Raw genomic sequence first — 16073 nt, 5'->3', positions numbered from 1 at the left:
CTGTTGTATGAGATCACACACTGCAGAAACACACACACTCACACTTTGAGTATTGAAGATGATAATCTTGGAGAGAAACTGGAAAACTCTTTATTGATTAAACTCTACACTAAACTACATACACGGTGAGCTATTTAAAGCTCTACAATCAAGTAGCAACTGCTACTAACTAACTACAAGAAGAATCAAGAAAGCAAGAAGAATAACCGCTACATCTCAGCTAACTAACTGCTGCTCCAACGGCTAGTTCGGCTAGGTTGCTTCTTCCTTCTCGGTTCAAGACCGAACTCCTTCCTCGGCTCAAGACCGAACTCTTCCTTCTCGGCTCATTCCAGCTCAACGCCGAGCTTCCTTACCGAGCTTCCTTACCGAGCTTCCTTACCGCTGAGCTTACCGACTTCTGCCTTCTTCTTCTCGGCTAGTTCCAGGCTAGTTCCAGCTCGGTAAGCCGAGCTTACCGAACTCCTTTCTAGCCGAGCTTCTTCCAACTGAAATGAGCACTCCATTATTACAATTCTCCACCTGAGGGCTCATCTCAGTTCTTGCACAAACATTGATCAATTTCTTGCAATGATCAAACTTGTCTCTACCTAGAGACTTAGTTAGCATGTCAGCCGGATTGTGCAAGGTGTTAATCTTAATTACCTTCACTCTCCCCTTTTCAATCTCATCTCTAATGAAATGCAACTTTATGTCTATGTGCTTGCTCCTTTCATGAAAACCCGGATGTTTAGCCAAACACATAGCTGAGCTGCTGTCACAATGAATCACCATTGTCTTTTGGTCAAAACCAAAGTCAGAAATCACTCCCTGAATCCAAAAACTCTCCTGTACAGCTGCAGTGAGAGCTATATACTCTGATTCTGTTGTTGAGAGAGCAACAACACTTTGCAACCCTGACTTCCAGCTGATTACAGTTCCAAACATGGTGAAAAGATAACCTGTTTGGGACTTTCTGTTGTCCAGGTTTGCAGCATAGTCTGCATCACAATAGCCCTGCACAACCTCCTCAGATTCACCTTCCCAGCCATTGAACACAATCCCCCAGTCCTTAGTTGACTTCATGTACCTCAATATCCACTTAAGAGCATTCCAATGCTCCTTCCCCGGGTCAGCCATGTATCTGCTAGTCACTGAGATAGCATGTGCCAAATCTGGTCTTGTACAAATCATAGTGTACATAACACTTCCAACCACACTGGCATAAGGGATAGCCTCCATCTCATCAGCCTCTTGCTTAGTTTTAGGGGCCTGCTCCTTTGAAAGCTTAAAACTCTGGGACAGAGGAGTTGATGCAGCTTTTGCATTTTCCATTTTGAATCTCTGCAAAACTTTCTCAATATAGTCAGTTTGCAGCATCCACAGCTTCTTGCAGCCTCTATCTCTCTGAATATGTATGCCTAGGATCTTCCTTGACTCTCCTAGATCCTTCATTTCAAAGCTTGACTTCAGATCTTGTTTAACTTTCTGAATTTCTATCATAGAAGGCCCTGCAAGTAGCATATCATCCACATAGAGTAATAGGTAGGCAATGGGAGTCGTGCCTGCCTTCTTGATGTAAATGCAATCATCATATTCTGACTTGGAGAAGCCAATCTTCTTCATCTGTGCATCAAACTTCTTATTCCACTGTCTAGGACTTTGCTTAAGTCCATAAAGACTTTTCTGTAACAGGCACACCTTGCCTTCTTCTCCAATCTTTACATAGCCCTCTGGCTGTTCCATGAAGATAGTTTCCTCTAGATCTCCATTTAGGAAGGCTGTCTTCACATCAAGCTGTTGTAGCTCCCAGTCAAGCTGATTCACCACAGCCAATAGAATCCTAATCGAAGTGTGCTTCACAACAGGTGCAAACACTTCATTGAAATCGATTCCCTCCTGCTGTGTAAAGCCTCTAGCCACCAGCCTTGCCTTGAACCTGATTCTGTCTTTATCAGTGGTCTCTACCTTCTTTTTAAACAACCACTTGCAACTGATCAGCTTCCTCTCCTTTCCATCTGTATTCAGCTTGGATTTGTCCACCAAAATCCATGTTTTGTTCTTGAGTAAAGACTCTATTTCCTCATTCATGGCTTCAATCCATCTTTCTCTATCTTTGCTCTGCATAGCTTCTTTATATGTGAGTGGATCTGCACCATCAATACTTTCAGCTGCACACAGAGCATAATACACAACATCAGAGAACTTTGTTGGTGGCCTTGTTTCTCTTCTAACTCTGTCCCTTGCAAGCTGATAGTCTCTGATAGAGTCTGATATAGACTCACCAGCCTGGTTGCCCTGAGTTGGAGCCTCTTCTTTATCTGAATCAGACTCACTCCCTGAGTCAATAACTCCACCTGCTCCTAGGCCAACCCCCACAGGCTCCACCTTGAAGAAATCACCCTCATCTTCATTGGAGTCCAGCTTATCTTTCAGGTATGGCATCTGATCCTCCAAGAACACCACATCCCTACTCACCAAGACCTTCTGCTTACCGGGCTCAATACACCAGAGCCTATACCCCTTAACACCCCTCTGATACCCCAGCAAGATACATTTCAGAGCCCTAGCTTCAAGCTTACTTTGCCTAGCATGAGCATAGGCTGCACACCCAAACACCTTGTATTTTGAGTAGTCACTATGAGCTCCATACCACATGTAATCAGGAGTTTCAGATTTCAGGGCAGTAGATGGGCATTTATTGATGAGATAGGCTGCTGTATACACAGCCTCACCCCAGAATCTGCTGCTCAAACCAGAACCAAGAAGTAGGCACCTCACCCTCTCTAGGATTGTCCTATTCATCCTCTCCACAACACCATTTTGCTGAGGATTACTAGGAACAGTCCGGTGCCTCTTCATACCCTTCTCTTTACAAAACAGATCAAACTCAGCAGACAAGAACTCTAGGCCATTGTCTGTCCTTAAGCATTTAACACTTCTACCCTTCTCTAGCTCAACCTCCTTACACCATATCTTGAACTTTGTGAGTGTTTCAGATTTTTCTTTAAGAATATATACCCACAACTTCCTTGTATAGTCATCAATGATAGCTAGATAATACTTTCCTCCACCAATTGAACACACCGGTGAAGGCCCCCAAAGATCACTATGTATGTAGTCTAAAGGGGCTGTAGAAGAGTGAATACCTGTAGGATAGGGTGCCTTCTTAGCCTTTCCAAGTATACACTGCTCACAGGGGTCCATCTTGTTGAAATCTCCAGAGATCAGACCCTTCTTGATGAGTTCTTTCAAGCTTCCTTCAGCTGGGTGGCCCAATCTCTTGTGCCATAGCATTATGGAATCATCTGACACTGCATTGCTTTCTCCATCAACAGCCTTAGCCTTCAGATAATAGAGAATATGCTCTCTGTCAGCCTCCATCATCACTGCATCTCCAGATTTCACAAACAATTTTCCTTGACTCATCAATATGGTGAACCCTTTCTGCTCCAGCATTCCCAATGATATGAGGTTCCTCTTCACTTCTGGGATATACCTCACCCCAGTTAGGATCTTTATAGAGCCATCTTGTAGGCTTAGCTTTACCTTCCCTATTCCTTTGATCTGACAAATGTGATTATTACCAAGAACAGCCGTACCCGATGCTTCTTGAAGATCATGAAACCAGCTTCTATTGGGGCACATATGGAAGCTGCACCCCGAGTCCATTATCCACCTATGACTGACCCCACTATCACTGATATTCATGAGTTGAGCCGGGGGATCAGCACTCTCCACACAATCAGATTGATTGTGTCCCTCAGAGGCCATCTTTCTCTTCCATGCATGACAATCTTTCTTCAAATGTCCAGGTTTCTTGCACCAATAGCAAGCTCTGGTTTCCTTCTGAGCATCAGAACTTGAGGGTTTAGGGCCCTCAAACTTCTTCTTGAAGTTCTGCTTCTTGAACTTCTTCACATTCAAGGCCTCTGCAGCTTGAACATTGGAGCTTGCAGAGCCTCTGTTGGCTGTCTTCTGGAGTTCTTTGGCCATCAAGGCTGAATAGACTTCTGCATAGGTGATAGGTTTATCTCTTCCATAGATAATTGCATCACTTAGCTGGTCATACGAGCTAGGCAAGGCATTCAATGTGAGAATGGCCTTATCCTCATCTGAGATCTTGACATCAACAGATCCCAGGTCATCAATGATCTTGTTGAACTCCTCTAGCTGCTCAATGATGGACCTATCTCCAGAAAAACTATAGGCATACAGCCTCTTCTTGAGATACAGCCGGTTAGCCAAGGATTTGGCCAAGTAAACTTCATCTAACTTGTCCAAGATCTCCACCGCAGTCTTGGCTTCTTGAACTTCCCTCAAGACCTTATCTCCAAGGCACAGAATCACTGCAGAATGTGCCTTGAGCTGCATCTCCTCCATCTTTGCCTGAGCTTTTTCATCAAGCACTGGAGCCTTTCCTTTCTCCTCTGGTTTTGCAAGAACTGCCGCCAAGCCTTGTTGAATTAAAACCGCCTTCATCTTCATCTTCCACAGGCCATAATCATTCTTGCCTGTGAACTTTTCTGCATCAAGCCTTGCTGCCATCTCTGAAACCGTTTGATCCTCTGCAAATCAGCTTCAATATCCCTTTCCCACAGACGGCGCCACTTGTTGGGATTTACGCACACAAGGCTTTCACACACTCAAGAAGATCACACACACACTCACTGTTGTATGAGATCACACACTGCAGAAACACACACACTCACACTTTGAGTATTGAAGATGATAATCTTGGAGAGAAACTGGAAAACTCTTTATTGATTAAACTCTACACTAAACTACATACACGGTGAGCTATTTAAAGCTCTACAATCAAGTAGCAACTGCTACTAACTAACTACAAGAAGAATCAAGAAAGCAAGAAGAATAACCGCTACATCTCAGCTAACTAACTGCTGCTCCAACGGCTAGTTCGGCTAGGTTGCTTCTTCCTTCTCGGTTCAAGACCGAACTCCTTCCTCGGCTCAAGACCGAACTCTTCCTTCTCGGCTCATTCCAGCTCAACGCCGAGCTTCCTTACCGAGCTTCCTTACCGCTGAGCTTACCGACTTCTGCCTTCTTCTTCTCGGCTAGTTCCAGGCTAGTTCCAGCTCGGTAAGCCGAGCTTACCGAACTCCTTTCTAGCCGAGCTTCTTCCAACTGAAATGAGCACTCCATTATTACATAATTTTTATTATTAATGTACTTTTTAAAAATTTTAGTACTTTTTTAAATTTATTGTACTTTTTTAATTTATTGTACTTTTTTAAAAATTAAAATAGTACTCCCTCCGTCCCGGGCTACTCGCTCCTTTCCTTTTCGGCACGGAGATTAAGGAATGAGTGTATAGGAAAGTAAAAAATGACGGCTGTAGGTGAAAATTTTTACTAAAAATGGAAAGAGTGCAAGTAACTTGGGACGCCGAAAAAGGAAATAAGTGCGAGTAGCTTGGGACGGAGGGAGTATTATTAATGTTTCCCGTATATGTCTCGTAAATTAAATTCCGTATATTGTGTTATTAGTGATGTGGCTATTGATGTGGCTGGGCTATTTATGATATGGCTAGGCTATGGCTGGGCTATTTCTGATGTGGCAGGAGGATTTTTAGTATTGATGATGTGGCAGGAGGAGTTTGTGCCTGGGCTATGGCTGGGCTATTGCTGGGCTATCACCACTGTGGATACCCTTATTAATTGTCTTTGACTGTGATACCTGTCCCAGTTTTCTATTTGGATATCTCTTATTATTGTCTCTTGTATAATAATTTTCTAAAAAATATGAAAATCTAAATAGGGTAAAGAGTCAATTTTATATTACCATTGATAGACGTTTTTTCAAAAATATCTGAAAGCTTAGATAATGATTACTTTCTCCGACATGTCAACGAGATATTTCTTTTGAGCACGGAATTTAGAGAAAGGAATATTAATTAAAAATAACATTAACATTGAGCAAAGTGCAATATTTTCCACGAGCTTTAAATTTGATCAGTAAAATCATTAACTTTAGCCTATATGTAAATTTCCCACTATGCCGGTTTCTGGTCAAATTTTAGCTTCCCGAGGTAGTCCAGTTTCTGGTCAAATTTTAGCTTCTGTGACAGCCCAGTAACATTAGAGCATCCACAACGGTGGACGGACGGCGTCCGTCCGTCCGTGCCGCTGGCAAGGACGAGCTCCGCCGCTGCTGCGCTCTTGCCGCTGGCACGGACGTGCTCTTAGCTAAGAGCACGTCCGTGCCAACGGCAAGAGCAAGAGGCGTCGACGTGGCATGCTTTGATTGACCCGTTGATTAATCATTTTATTATTATTTTTTTTAAATCGAAAAATATGAAAAATTCAAAATTAATAAAAAAAAATTCCCACTTCCTAATAAAATATATCCATTTTTTTTCACACTTTTAATTTATTTATTTTTCATTATTTTTACCCCAAAATTCATACTTTCATATATAAATAGTCTCATTTCAAACACAAAAAAATGACACTATACCAAACAACTCTCTCAATCTCAAATTGTAGGATTTTAATTATGTAATTTTTAATTTTTAGGACTCTAATTACGTATTTTTTAATTTTTAGTATTTTAATTATGTAATTTTTAATTTTTAGGATTTTAATTATGTCGTTTTTATTTTATTTGTCATTTGTAATATTATTTAGGTTTTTATAATGAATTTTAATATTATGGAAATGTTTTTGTTTAATTGAATTTTAGATTGAATTGTGTTCGTCCTTGCGGAAGAGCACGACTGTAGATGTTGTGCTCTTGCCAGAGAGCAGACAGAAAAAGTGGGTCCGGGCCCACAACCGTGCTCGCTGGCAAGAGCACGGTTGTGGATGCTCTTAAGAGCATCCACAATAATGGACGTCCCGACGGACGTCCGACCGGCGAGCGGGTCGTCCGTCCGGGACGTCCACTATTGGGGCGGACGAGCGCGCGGAGGATGAGCCAGACGGACGACCTCTCTTCCGTCGGATTTCTCGGTCGTCCGTCGTCTCGTCCGTTTGCTTGTCCGCTATTATGGGTCCTCGACGGACGGGCGGACGAACGAGAGCATTTTTTGATTTTTTTTGACTTTTTTTTAATTTCAACTCTATATATCCGGCTCGTTGCGCTTCATTTCATTTGCACTTCATATCATGCACAACGATCATCGAAAATGAAGGCCTAAAACATAAACATATCAGCGAGACCCCGTTCGGCTAGCGGCAAACTATAAAGATTCAAGACATACTAAACTTTGTTTAAATTGTTGTTTTTTTGTTGCATTGTATTATTTTAATTTTTTTTATTTAATAAAGTTATTATTGCACTTTCTCCGCCTGTATTCGTGTCGAAATTTTAATTCCGTAATTGCGTATTTGTGAATTTGTGAGTTTTTATTATTGTGCTTGTCCGCTGGGATGTCCTAGTGCTTGTTCACTATTGTGTATTGGGATGTCCTAGTGATGTGGCAGTGGGGTGAGAAGTCCTAGTGACGTGGCAGGAGGTGTTATTGGGAAGTTCTAGTGCTAGTCTGTGGGGAATTCCTTACTATTGTGGATGCTCTAAGACATGGTGTGAATGTGAGGTGGCATATAATTAAAAATGAATCGTCATAACTACCTTGTTTATATATGCAAATGAGTAATTTTAATTTTTGAGCTATCAAAAGTGATTTCGAAGGAACTAAAAATTAAAAACCTTTAATCGATTTCTTTTGTAACATTTTGGCCCCAATTTGACTCCCCATTTTTCGTACTCCATAGCAGTATAGAGATATACTACTATTTTTCAAATTGAACTTCCATAATAGATGAGATGTTACATGTTGAAGTTTTTTCTCATTAATCAGCTCTAATTAATGATATTCTTTCATTCTATCGTTTAGATGTCTCATATTTTTTATCTGCTTATTATTTAATGTCTCATTCCATTTTTACTAATTTTGATAAATGAACATTTGACTAAACATTTAATTCTTACTATTTTTATAAAATCTGCTTATATAAAAATATAACCCAAATTTAACTAATTTTTTCACATTCTCTTTTAATTTTATAACTCAATGTCAAGTCAAAATGGAACATTTAATCACACACAAATATGTAAATATATTCATATAAGAAGCGAGATATAATCAAATGCAAACTCTAAATATTGTACAAACTCCAAACTATGATCTGAACCGTTAGAAAATATCAACAGATGACAAAATAACGGCAACAGAAAATATCAACACGGTGTCACGGTTGACGCTATATTGACATCAAAATCTTGAAATTTACGCTATGTTGAAATTGTGTTAGAAAAGTTTAGAATTTATACAATATATAAAGTTTGAATTTTATCCCTACCCAAAAGCTACATATTTACGTGAAATAAAATCAAGATTTTCTGGACACGACTTGTAGTTGTACTCGTACCACACACAATCACCATACAATTTGCTAACTAATTAAAAGTCAGTGATTGAGGGCTAGACTACGTTTTACTTTTTTGTTTGTGAGAAAATAACAAAAACGGTAAAACCTCAAAAGTGGTGGTACATGTCAAATACTCTTCTATTTCAAGGATTGACGTTTTGAATATCAAAGATTATATGTAGCAAAATCGACACGTAGTGAGGGCTCAAAGAATATATGTAGCAAAATCGACACGTAGTGAGGGCTTATTAGTGCTTACAAAACCTCTCTTTCGTATATTTACTGGGTCACTGAATTTGATTGAATTTTCTATAGCTTCAATCCAAATTTAACTGTAGAAATCTGAAATTTCATAAGGTTCAATGACTTGAGTCCATTTATTTTTGGTTGTTGAGACATCCAAATATACCAACATTATATATATCCTAGACTATTATTACCCGCCATTGACCTAAGACTCCATATATATTAATCTTCCACTTCATCGACTCCCTCAAACTGAAACTGAAACTGAAATCGAAATCAAATGGCTTCATGCAGATTCCTATTGTTGATAATCATCATCATTATCATTACCACCATAGTGAAAGGCCAAGAATCACGCAACAGGAACGTAACTCTGCGCTCCTCCATCGTTGCAAACGCCGATTCCAATTCCACATGGAAATCGCCTTCGGGCGAATTTGCTTTTGGATTCCGGGAGGTCTCTCCCGGAGCCTTCTTGCTAGCCATCTGGTTCGATCAACTAACCGACAAAATCCTAGTTTGGTCCGCCAACCGCGACGAACCAGTTCCCACTGGATCAACCCTCCAGCTTTCCGCAGACGGAACACTGGAGCTCATCGATCCAACAAGACGTCAGGTATGGGCTAGTCAGAACCGGCCCGGTACGGTGGCCTACGCCGCCATGCTCAACACTGGAAACCTCGTGCTTGCCTCCAATACTTCCGCCATCCTCTGGCAAAGTTTTGATTCCCCCACTGACACATTATTACCGACTCAGGTAGTATTTTTTTTTCTTCTAATAAAAAAAATTAATAATGGTTCTCTATCTGTGATAACTTACCTCTCAACTTCCAAACCAACTAAGTTGCGCTCCATCGTCTTATTAGGTACTCAATCGACAAAGCGTTCTATATTCCAGTTTCTCGGCAACCAATTTCTCGAGAGGGAAATTCAAATTTACATTGCAGGCCGACGGAAATCTTGTGCTCCTCACCAGATCATACCCTTTGGATGAAAACGTTGATACCTATTGGTCATCGGAGACTCGTGACACCATATTCCAGTTGATCTTCAACAATTCCGGTAACATCAACCTAATCCAGCAGAACGGAACCATACTCCCACCACTCTTCAACAGAGGGCCTCTGGCCGGGCAGTTTTACCAGAGACTGGTGCTAGAACAGGACGGAGTCCTCCGCCATTATGTGTATCCACAGTCTGCTGATTCGTCATCGGCGTGGTCCCTACGTGATTTTGAGCCTTCCAACATATGCCGAGCTGTTAGAAAAGAAGACATGGGCGGCGGTCCTTGTGGTTTCAACAGTTACTGCTCGATAACAGCTGAAGGAAGGTCCACCTGCCACTGCCCCTCGGGCTACTACCCGAAGGGCGGCTTCAGCGGCTGCGCGCCTGAGTTCGTGCAGCACAGATGCGACCGCCAACAAGCGCAGGACGCGCAGAGTTTCACATTCAACGAGATGTCCGGCGTAAATTGGCCTCACAAGGATTATGCCATTTTCAGGGACGTCGAAGAGGCATGGTGCCGCCAAGCATGCCTTTCCGATTGTCTCTGTGCTCTTGTAATATTTTCTAATAGAGTTTGTTATATGAAGCCTTACCCTTTCTCCAATGGGAGGGAGGAGGATGGCGCAAAGGCCATGATAAAGGTCAGGATGAACAACACTTTGGCGTCGAATCCCGACACCACTGCCCCTGGCCGAGAGAACAGTAAGAGTAGCTCCACCACAGTAACACTGTCGGCCTTGTTAGGCTGTTCGGTGTTATTGTTTCTTGTTTCAAGTTTCTTTTTTGTATTCTATTTGAATCGTACAAAATCAATGATGGTTAAAAGTAGCCGTAGGCGACCAGTTGGAGTGAACACGATAAGTAGCTTCAGCTTCAAAGAGGTAGAAGAAGCTACCAACGGATTCAATGAAGAATTAGGGAGGGGTGCTTGCTCCATAGTCTACAGAGGTATTCTAAAAGATGATGGAAAAGTTGTTGCCGTCAAGAAGCTGCACAAGATCTTCGAACAAGCGGATGATGAGTTCAAAGCCGAAGTGAGCTCAATTAGCAGAACCAACCATAAGAACCTTGTGCAGCTGCTAGGGTGTTGCGATGAAGGCCAGAACCGAATTTTGGTGTACGAGTTCATAACCAATGGATCTCTAGCCACTTTCCTCTTCCAAAAATCACCAAGGCCGAACTGGCATACAAGAGTTCAGATTGCATTTGCAATCGCAAGAGGAATATGCTATCTGCACGAAGATTGCAGCGTGCCCATCATACACTGCGACATCAAGCCTCAGAACGTGCTTCTTGATGAGTCCTTCGCCCCAAAAATAGCAGATTTTGGGCTAGCCAAGCTTCTCAAAGCTGATCAGACAAGAACCACAACTGGAATAAGGGGGACTAAAGGTTATGTGGCTCCGGAATGGTTCAGGAACATGCCGATAACAGTTAAAAGTGGATGTGTACAGCTTCGGGATCATGCTGCTTGAGCTGATGTGTTGCAGAAGGAGTTATGAAGCAGATGTGGAAGATGAGGGAGAAGCAGTTCTCGCTGACTGGGCTTATGATTGTTACCAGCAAGGGGCTTTGGATTTGCTGGTGGCGGGCGATGAGGAGGCAAGGAGCGACATGAAAACGTTGGAGATATATGTGAAGACGGCAATATGGTGCATTCAAGAAGATCCAACACTGAGGCCTCACATGAATATAGTGATGCATATGCTTCAAGGATCAATCCAAGTCCCTACTCCTCCAGATCCTACTGCATTTGTACGCTAATCCTCTAGATCCTTCATTTGTACGCTAATTACAGATCCTCCAGATCTATAATTTACGTTGCAGGCCGACGAAATATCTTGGATCAATCCAATTCCCTAGTCCTCCAGATCCTACAGCATCCAATCAGATACTCAGTTAGAAAATCAAACTAATTCCATGACCCAATAAATTAGTTTAGCAAAGAGAGAGGTTTTGTGATCATGACTAAGCTCTCACTACGTGTAGATTTTAGTTTAGCTACATTTAATCTTTGATAGACGTGATTCCATTACATATGTTTTACTTACACTTTCCAGTCTTTCTTTTTTGTTATTTTTGTCACTAAAAGACATCCATGTAAAAAGACCCTACAGGAATCCTAGAATTTCAAATATTTTTCAAAGACGCAGCTCGGTTGTACTTATGCAGATTGATGCTGAAAGATATTCTTGGACCAGACACTGCAACGCCTGTGTAACACAACACATGATTCTGTAATGGATCTGCAAAGAAGTTGTCAAGGTTAAATTTAAAATTTACCTCAAAAACAATTGGGGTTGACATTGTGATTTCCAACTGCAGAATCATTAGAAATGTCCAAACCATATGAAAAAAGTTGAAGAATCAAACAAGAATCAAAATGAACAGATTCTGTACAATCGATACTTTTGTAATTTTAAGCTAAACCAGCAGAAAATTTATCATTTTTCACTATAACACCATTTTTTTAGTTGCATATTATCTGGTATTTATATGTCCAAGTTTCAAATTTGAAGCAGACAGTGATGGTTAAACAATAGAGGGATTTGACCATCAACTAAAATTCATCACATACACCAACATCACATCAATTCCCAATTCAACGAGGAAAAAAAATACTGGTGTTCTGGTAAAAAGACATCAAGGAAGTATTTTGTCAGCAACAAATTAAAATCACTACAGCTAGCCCTTATCTCATATATAACCATCACATTTAGTTTTGTCAGCATTATATACTTCCAGGAATCCACATCAATCCAATTACTATAACCTACTTAAGTAGACAGGAAAGTATCACGAAATATCTAAAATCCCTAAAAAAACAGCCAATAAAACATTGACTCTAATCAAGAGGGCTATAGATGTACCAGCAAAGCATTCCATGAAAAAGATTTCCATGTAATTACGGACCATAATACTTTCCATTTACTCACAAAATCATGTTCTAATCAAATTCATAGCTCAGTTTCTTCAGCATTGATTTCCCTGACTCTAGCAACTCCGATATACTAGTAAACTTCTAATCTATCTTGCTGTCATCTTAATGCTTATGCATAGAAGAGAGTTGAGACACACAGAACTCTTCATTCTCTTAGCCATTCAACCAGTGACGCTTCGGTTTCCATCTTAGAAAGAGCTTATAATGCTGCAGAGAGGAATAACAATAACTATATCACCCTTAGGAAACACCAACAAGATAGAGCTAAGAAAAAGAGCTTATATTGTTGTAGTAATTAATAATAGTACACTATAACGCACCTTATGGAATCTATGCTTGAAGCTCAGAGCAAGTGCAGAAAATATAAGTGGCATAAACCATGGATATCCTCAAACAATACGATGCAGATCAAACCATAGTAACAGTGAATGTGGAAGACAAGTTGACATATCCTTTTTGATATCCTCTCAGTCAAATACTTAAGGCTGAAAACAAATATCAATAGTCCATCTCAGAGACATGATGTGGGATTACGAGTCTCTTCATTTGGAAAACATCCTGCTCAACTGAGTGTTCCACAATTCAGACATGGAACTTATTGCTCTTGAAAATGCAATGATTGATACACTCAATTGAGTGGGATGTTCAATGTTTTGCATGGAAGAATATCTGGTGGATAGACTCCAGTAGCAATCACGAAGAAAAAGAAAGTAAGTTGAATCTTCAATTATGTTTGCATGTAACTTCATATGCTAGATTTCGTGTCTAAATAAAATAAGTTGATGAGTTTTCAAAAAATTTAACTTAATCACATAACACATCATCTGAATTAGTGAAACCTTTTGTACATCAGTCTCATCTTTCATCACACATTGCAGCAAAGGCAGTAGAGAATAACAGAGCCCAAAGAGTATATTTTTGCTCTATTTATCTGCAGAAGTTCATCAACCAAAAACTGCAATATTCACAAGTAGGGGATTAACATGCAATCATAGCTATATAGTATGTTGAATTACTGTTGCGGATGACCTTCCAATTGATCTAGTTAGGAGTAGATCAATTTGATATGTTGTGGTTCGACATGTAACGTAGATAAACAAGCCATAGCAGTGCGATTGCAGCTAATAATAGCAATTCAAAGAAAATTGCGAAAACGTACCTCGAAAACCTTTATCGATGTTAGTTCCTAAAACGTCGATTAAATCGCCTTCCTAAAGAAGATCCTCCAACGCAAGGCGCTGATTATGCTCGAGAACATCGATTGACTGCGCCGGAACTCCAGCAAATGTCTGAACGGTATGATTCCAGTCTCATCCGAGTGGCCGAGATCCGCTTTCATGAATTTCGGGTCGCGAATCCGGCGGTAACTCACTTGGTTGGTAACCGTAATTACTTGCCATGTAGTGTTGAATGACAGTGTCAAAGATACACGAAATCAAGGAATTGATGAAGGAAAAGATTACACCAAATCAAGGAAATTATATGGAAATATATTGTAATTAATTGTAAATTAGGGTTACCTTATAGGTGTAGAATTCCTAGTCTATATAACATTGTAATCGTCTCTTCCGTAATGAACAACACGAAATATTCTCCCTACGAGCTCTAACATGGTATCAGAGCAAGTTTTTGAACTTGGCTCAGAAAAGTTTCATCATAGCCGATAATACCTTTCCCGACCCCGATTGGTCGAAATCAAGCCACCCGAAATACCTTTCCCGACCTTTTTTTTTCTCAACCAGATTTGAACCAACCGAAAGTACTCCCAACCTACACCAAACATGTCAGAAAAGGAAGACACAAAGAATGTGGAAACGAAAGATACAAACCAGACCGTGAACCTCAGAGACAGTAAAAGTATCACAGTACCATTCAAGTTGAATGGCAAGAATTACCCGCTGTGGGCACGCCTCATCAAAGTAAAGATTGGAGGCAGGGGCGCATACCAATACATCAAGAACGAACCTCCCGAACCAGGGAGTAAAGGCTACGACGAATGGGAAGAGAACGACCTCGTGGTGTTATCGTGGATTGTCGATAACATTGAAACCGACCTAATCGCCGATTTCGCACACCATCAGACGGCAAAGGCATTATGGGACAACCTCGCCGTGACGTTCGAAAGCAAGGCCGATCGATACATCATCTATGACCTGGAAGAGAAGACAATCAATATCAAACAAGGAAGTATGGATCTTGAGACTTACTACAGAAAGATCCACGGATTGTGGATCAATATAGACCGAAGCCAGAAACAACCCATCAGCTGCTGCGACAAGGGAGTCGAGCAATTCCGAACCTACTCAAATTCAAAGCGGCTTATCAAGTTCCTGACCGGATTAAACCAGGAGTATGATTCAATTCGGAGGGAGATATTGAAGGAGGAACAGGCGCCATCAGTGGAGGCGGCGTACGGCTGGGTGAAGACGGAGGTGGCTCGACGGAGAATCATGCCACCGACATCGCAATCACCCACCGACGAAGCCAACGGTGGAACCGAATCGTCATATGGCGGGGAATCGGACACGGGTTTGCTGCACAGAACCAGAGACCACCACCCCGAAGCAGCGCGCCACCACCGTCACGACCCGCGGCCGCCAGCCGGCCGGGACACAGAACTGACACCTCAAAATTGTGGTGCTCCCACTGTGGAAAACAAAAGCACACTTGGGAGACTTGTTTCAAGAGGATTGGCTACCCAGAATGGTGGGAAGAACGACAGAAGGCGAAAACCTTTCCAGCCCAGGCGAAAATCGCCATAGGCGTGAGTGGAGAAGGAGACACACGACGAACCGAAGCTGGAAACCATGGGGAATCAACCGGAGCCGGAACCGGGGGACGTCAGGAGCCTCCATCGGCCGGCGGCAACGTGAGGGGCGTCGGTAATTTCGCCGAATGGACGGAGAATGGAGGAATCGGGGGAAGCGGCGTGACGAAAAGAGGTAAAGGGTTTGGATATAATCCAAACCCTAAATTGAATCCCTCATATTATTGTTTGCCTCCCCACAAGTTTATAAAATATAAAATTCGACCCCATCCTTTTATGCATGAACCCCCAGGTTTTCAGAAAATTAGAAAAGGCCCCCCAGCTATCACTAAAACCGAAAAACACCCCAATTTTGTGTCAAACAATATTTTTTCGCCCCTACGAGAAATTTCCGCTGCATTCCATGTTCATGATATCTCTGAAAAAAAATCAAAAGGCTGGATATTTGATTGTGGGGCAACAGACACCATGACCCCGGATAGAAATGACTTTATTGATTATACTGAAGACTCAGATAGGTCATATATTCGAACTGCAAATGGGGAATTGATTACTGTTGTGGGTTCTAGCACGATCGAAATATCACCTACATTACGGCTCAAGAATTGTCTTTATGTTCCTACCCTATCTCAGAGATTGATGTCTATAAGTTATGTGACGAAAGAGTTGAACTGCACACTAATGATGCACCCTGATTTCTGTATTCTGTAGGATATTCTGACGAGGAGGATTCTTGGGCGTG

The 16073-nt window shown here is 41.5% G+C and overlaps 1 long non-coding RNA gene and 1 pseudogene across 5 annotated transcripts; one reads left to right on the top strand and one right to left on the bottom strand.

Moving 5' to 3' along the window:
• The first annotated feature begins 8646 nt into the window (after positions 1–8646).
• LOC121744520 lies at positions 8647–11387 on the top strand (annotated as a pseudogene).
• On the bottom strand, positions 11356–14117 carry LOC121744522. Of its 5 annotated transcripts, none has more exons than XR_006038637.1 (3): positions 12885–14096; positions 11675–12771; positions 11356–11497 (listed from the first exon to the last, which is right to left on the bottom strand). It is a non-coding gene; the product is annotated as an uncharacterized LOC121744522 (long non-coding RNA). The 5 variants fall into 5 exon arrangements; XR_006038639.1 differs by lacking the exon at positions 11356–11497 and having other exon boundaries at positions 11578–12771; positions 12885–13519; positions 13724–14108; XR_006038640.1 differs by lacking the exon at positions 11356–11497 and having other exon boundaries at positions 11578–12771; positions 12885–13049; positions 13404–14100.
• Between the last annotated feature and the right edge of the window lie 1956 nt (positions 14118–16073).

The sequence above is a fragment of the Salvia splendens genome, chromosome 8 (assembly GCF_004379255.2).
Source record: "Salvia splendens isolate huo1 chromosome 8, SspV2, whole genome shotgun sequence".
In the NCBI taxonomy this organism is placed as follows: domain Eukaryota; kingdom Viridiplantae; phylum Streptophyta; class Magnoliopsida; order Lamiales; family Lamiaceae; genus Salvia; species Salvia splendens.
This window is presented reverse-complemented; position numbering and strand designations above follow the sequence as displayed.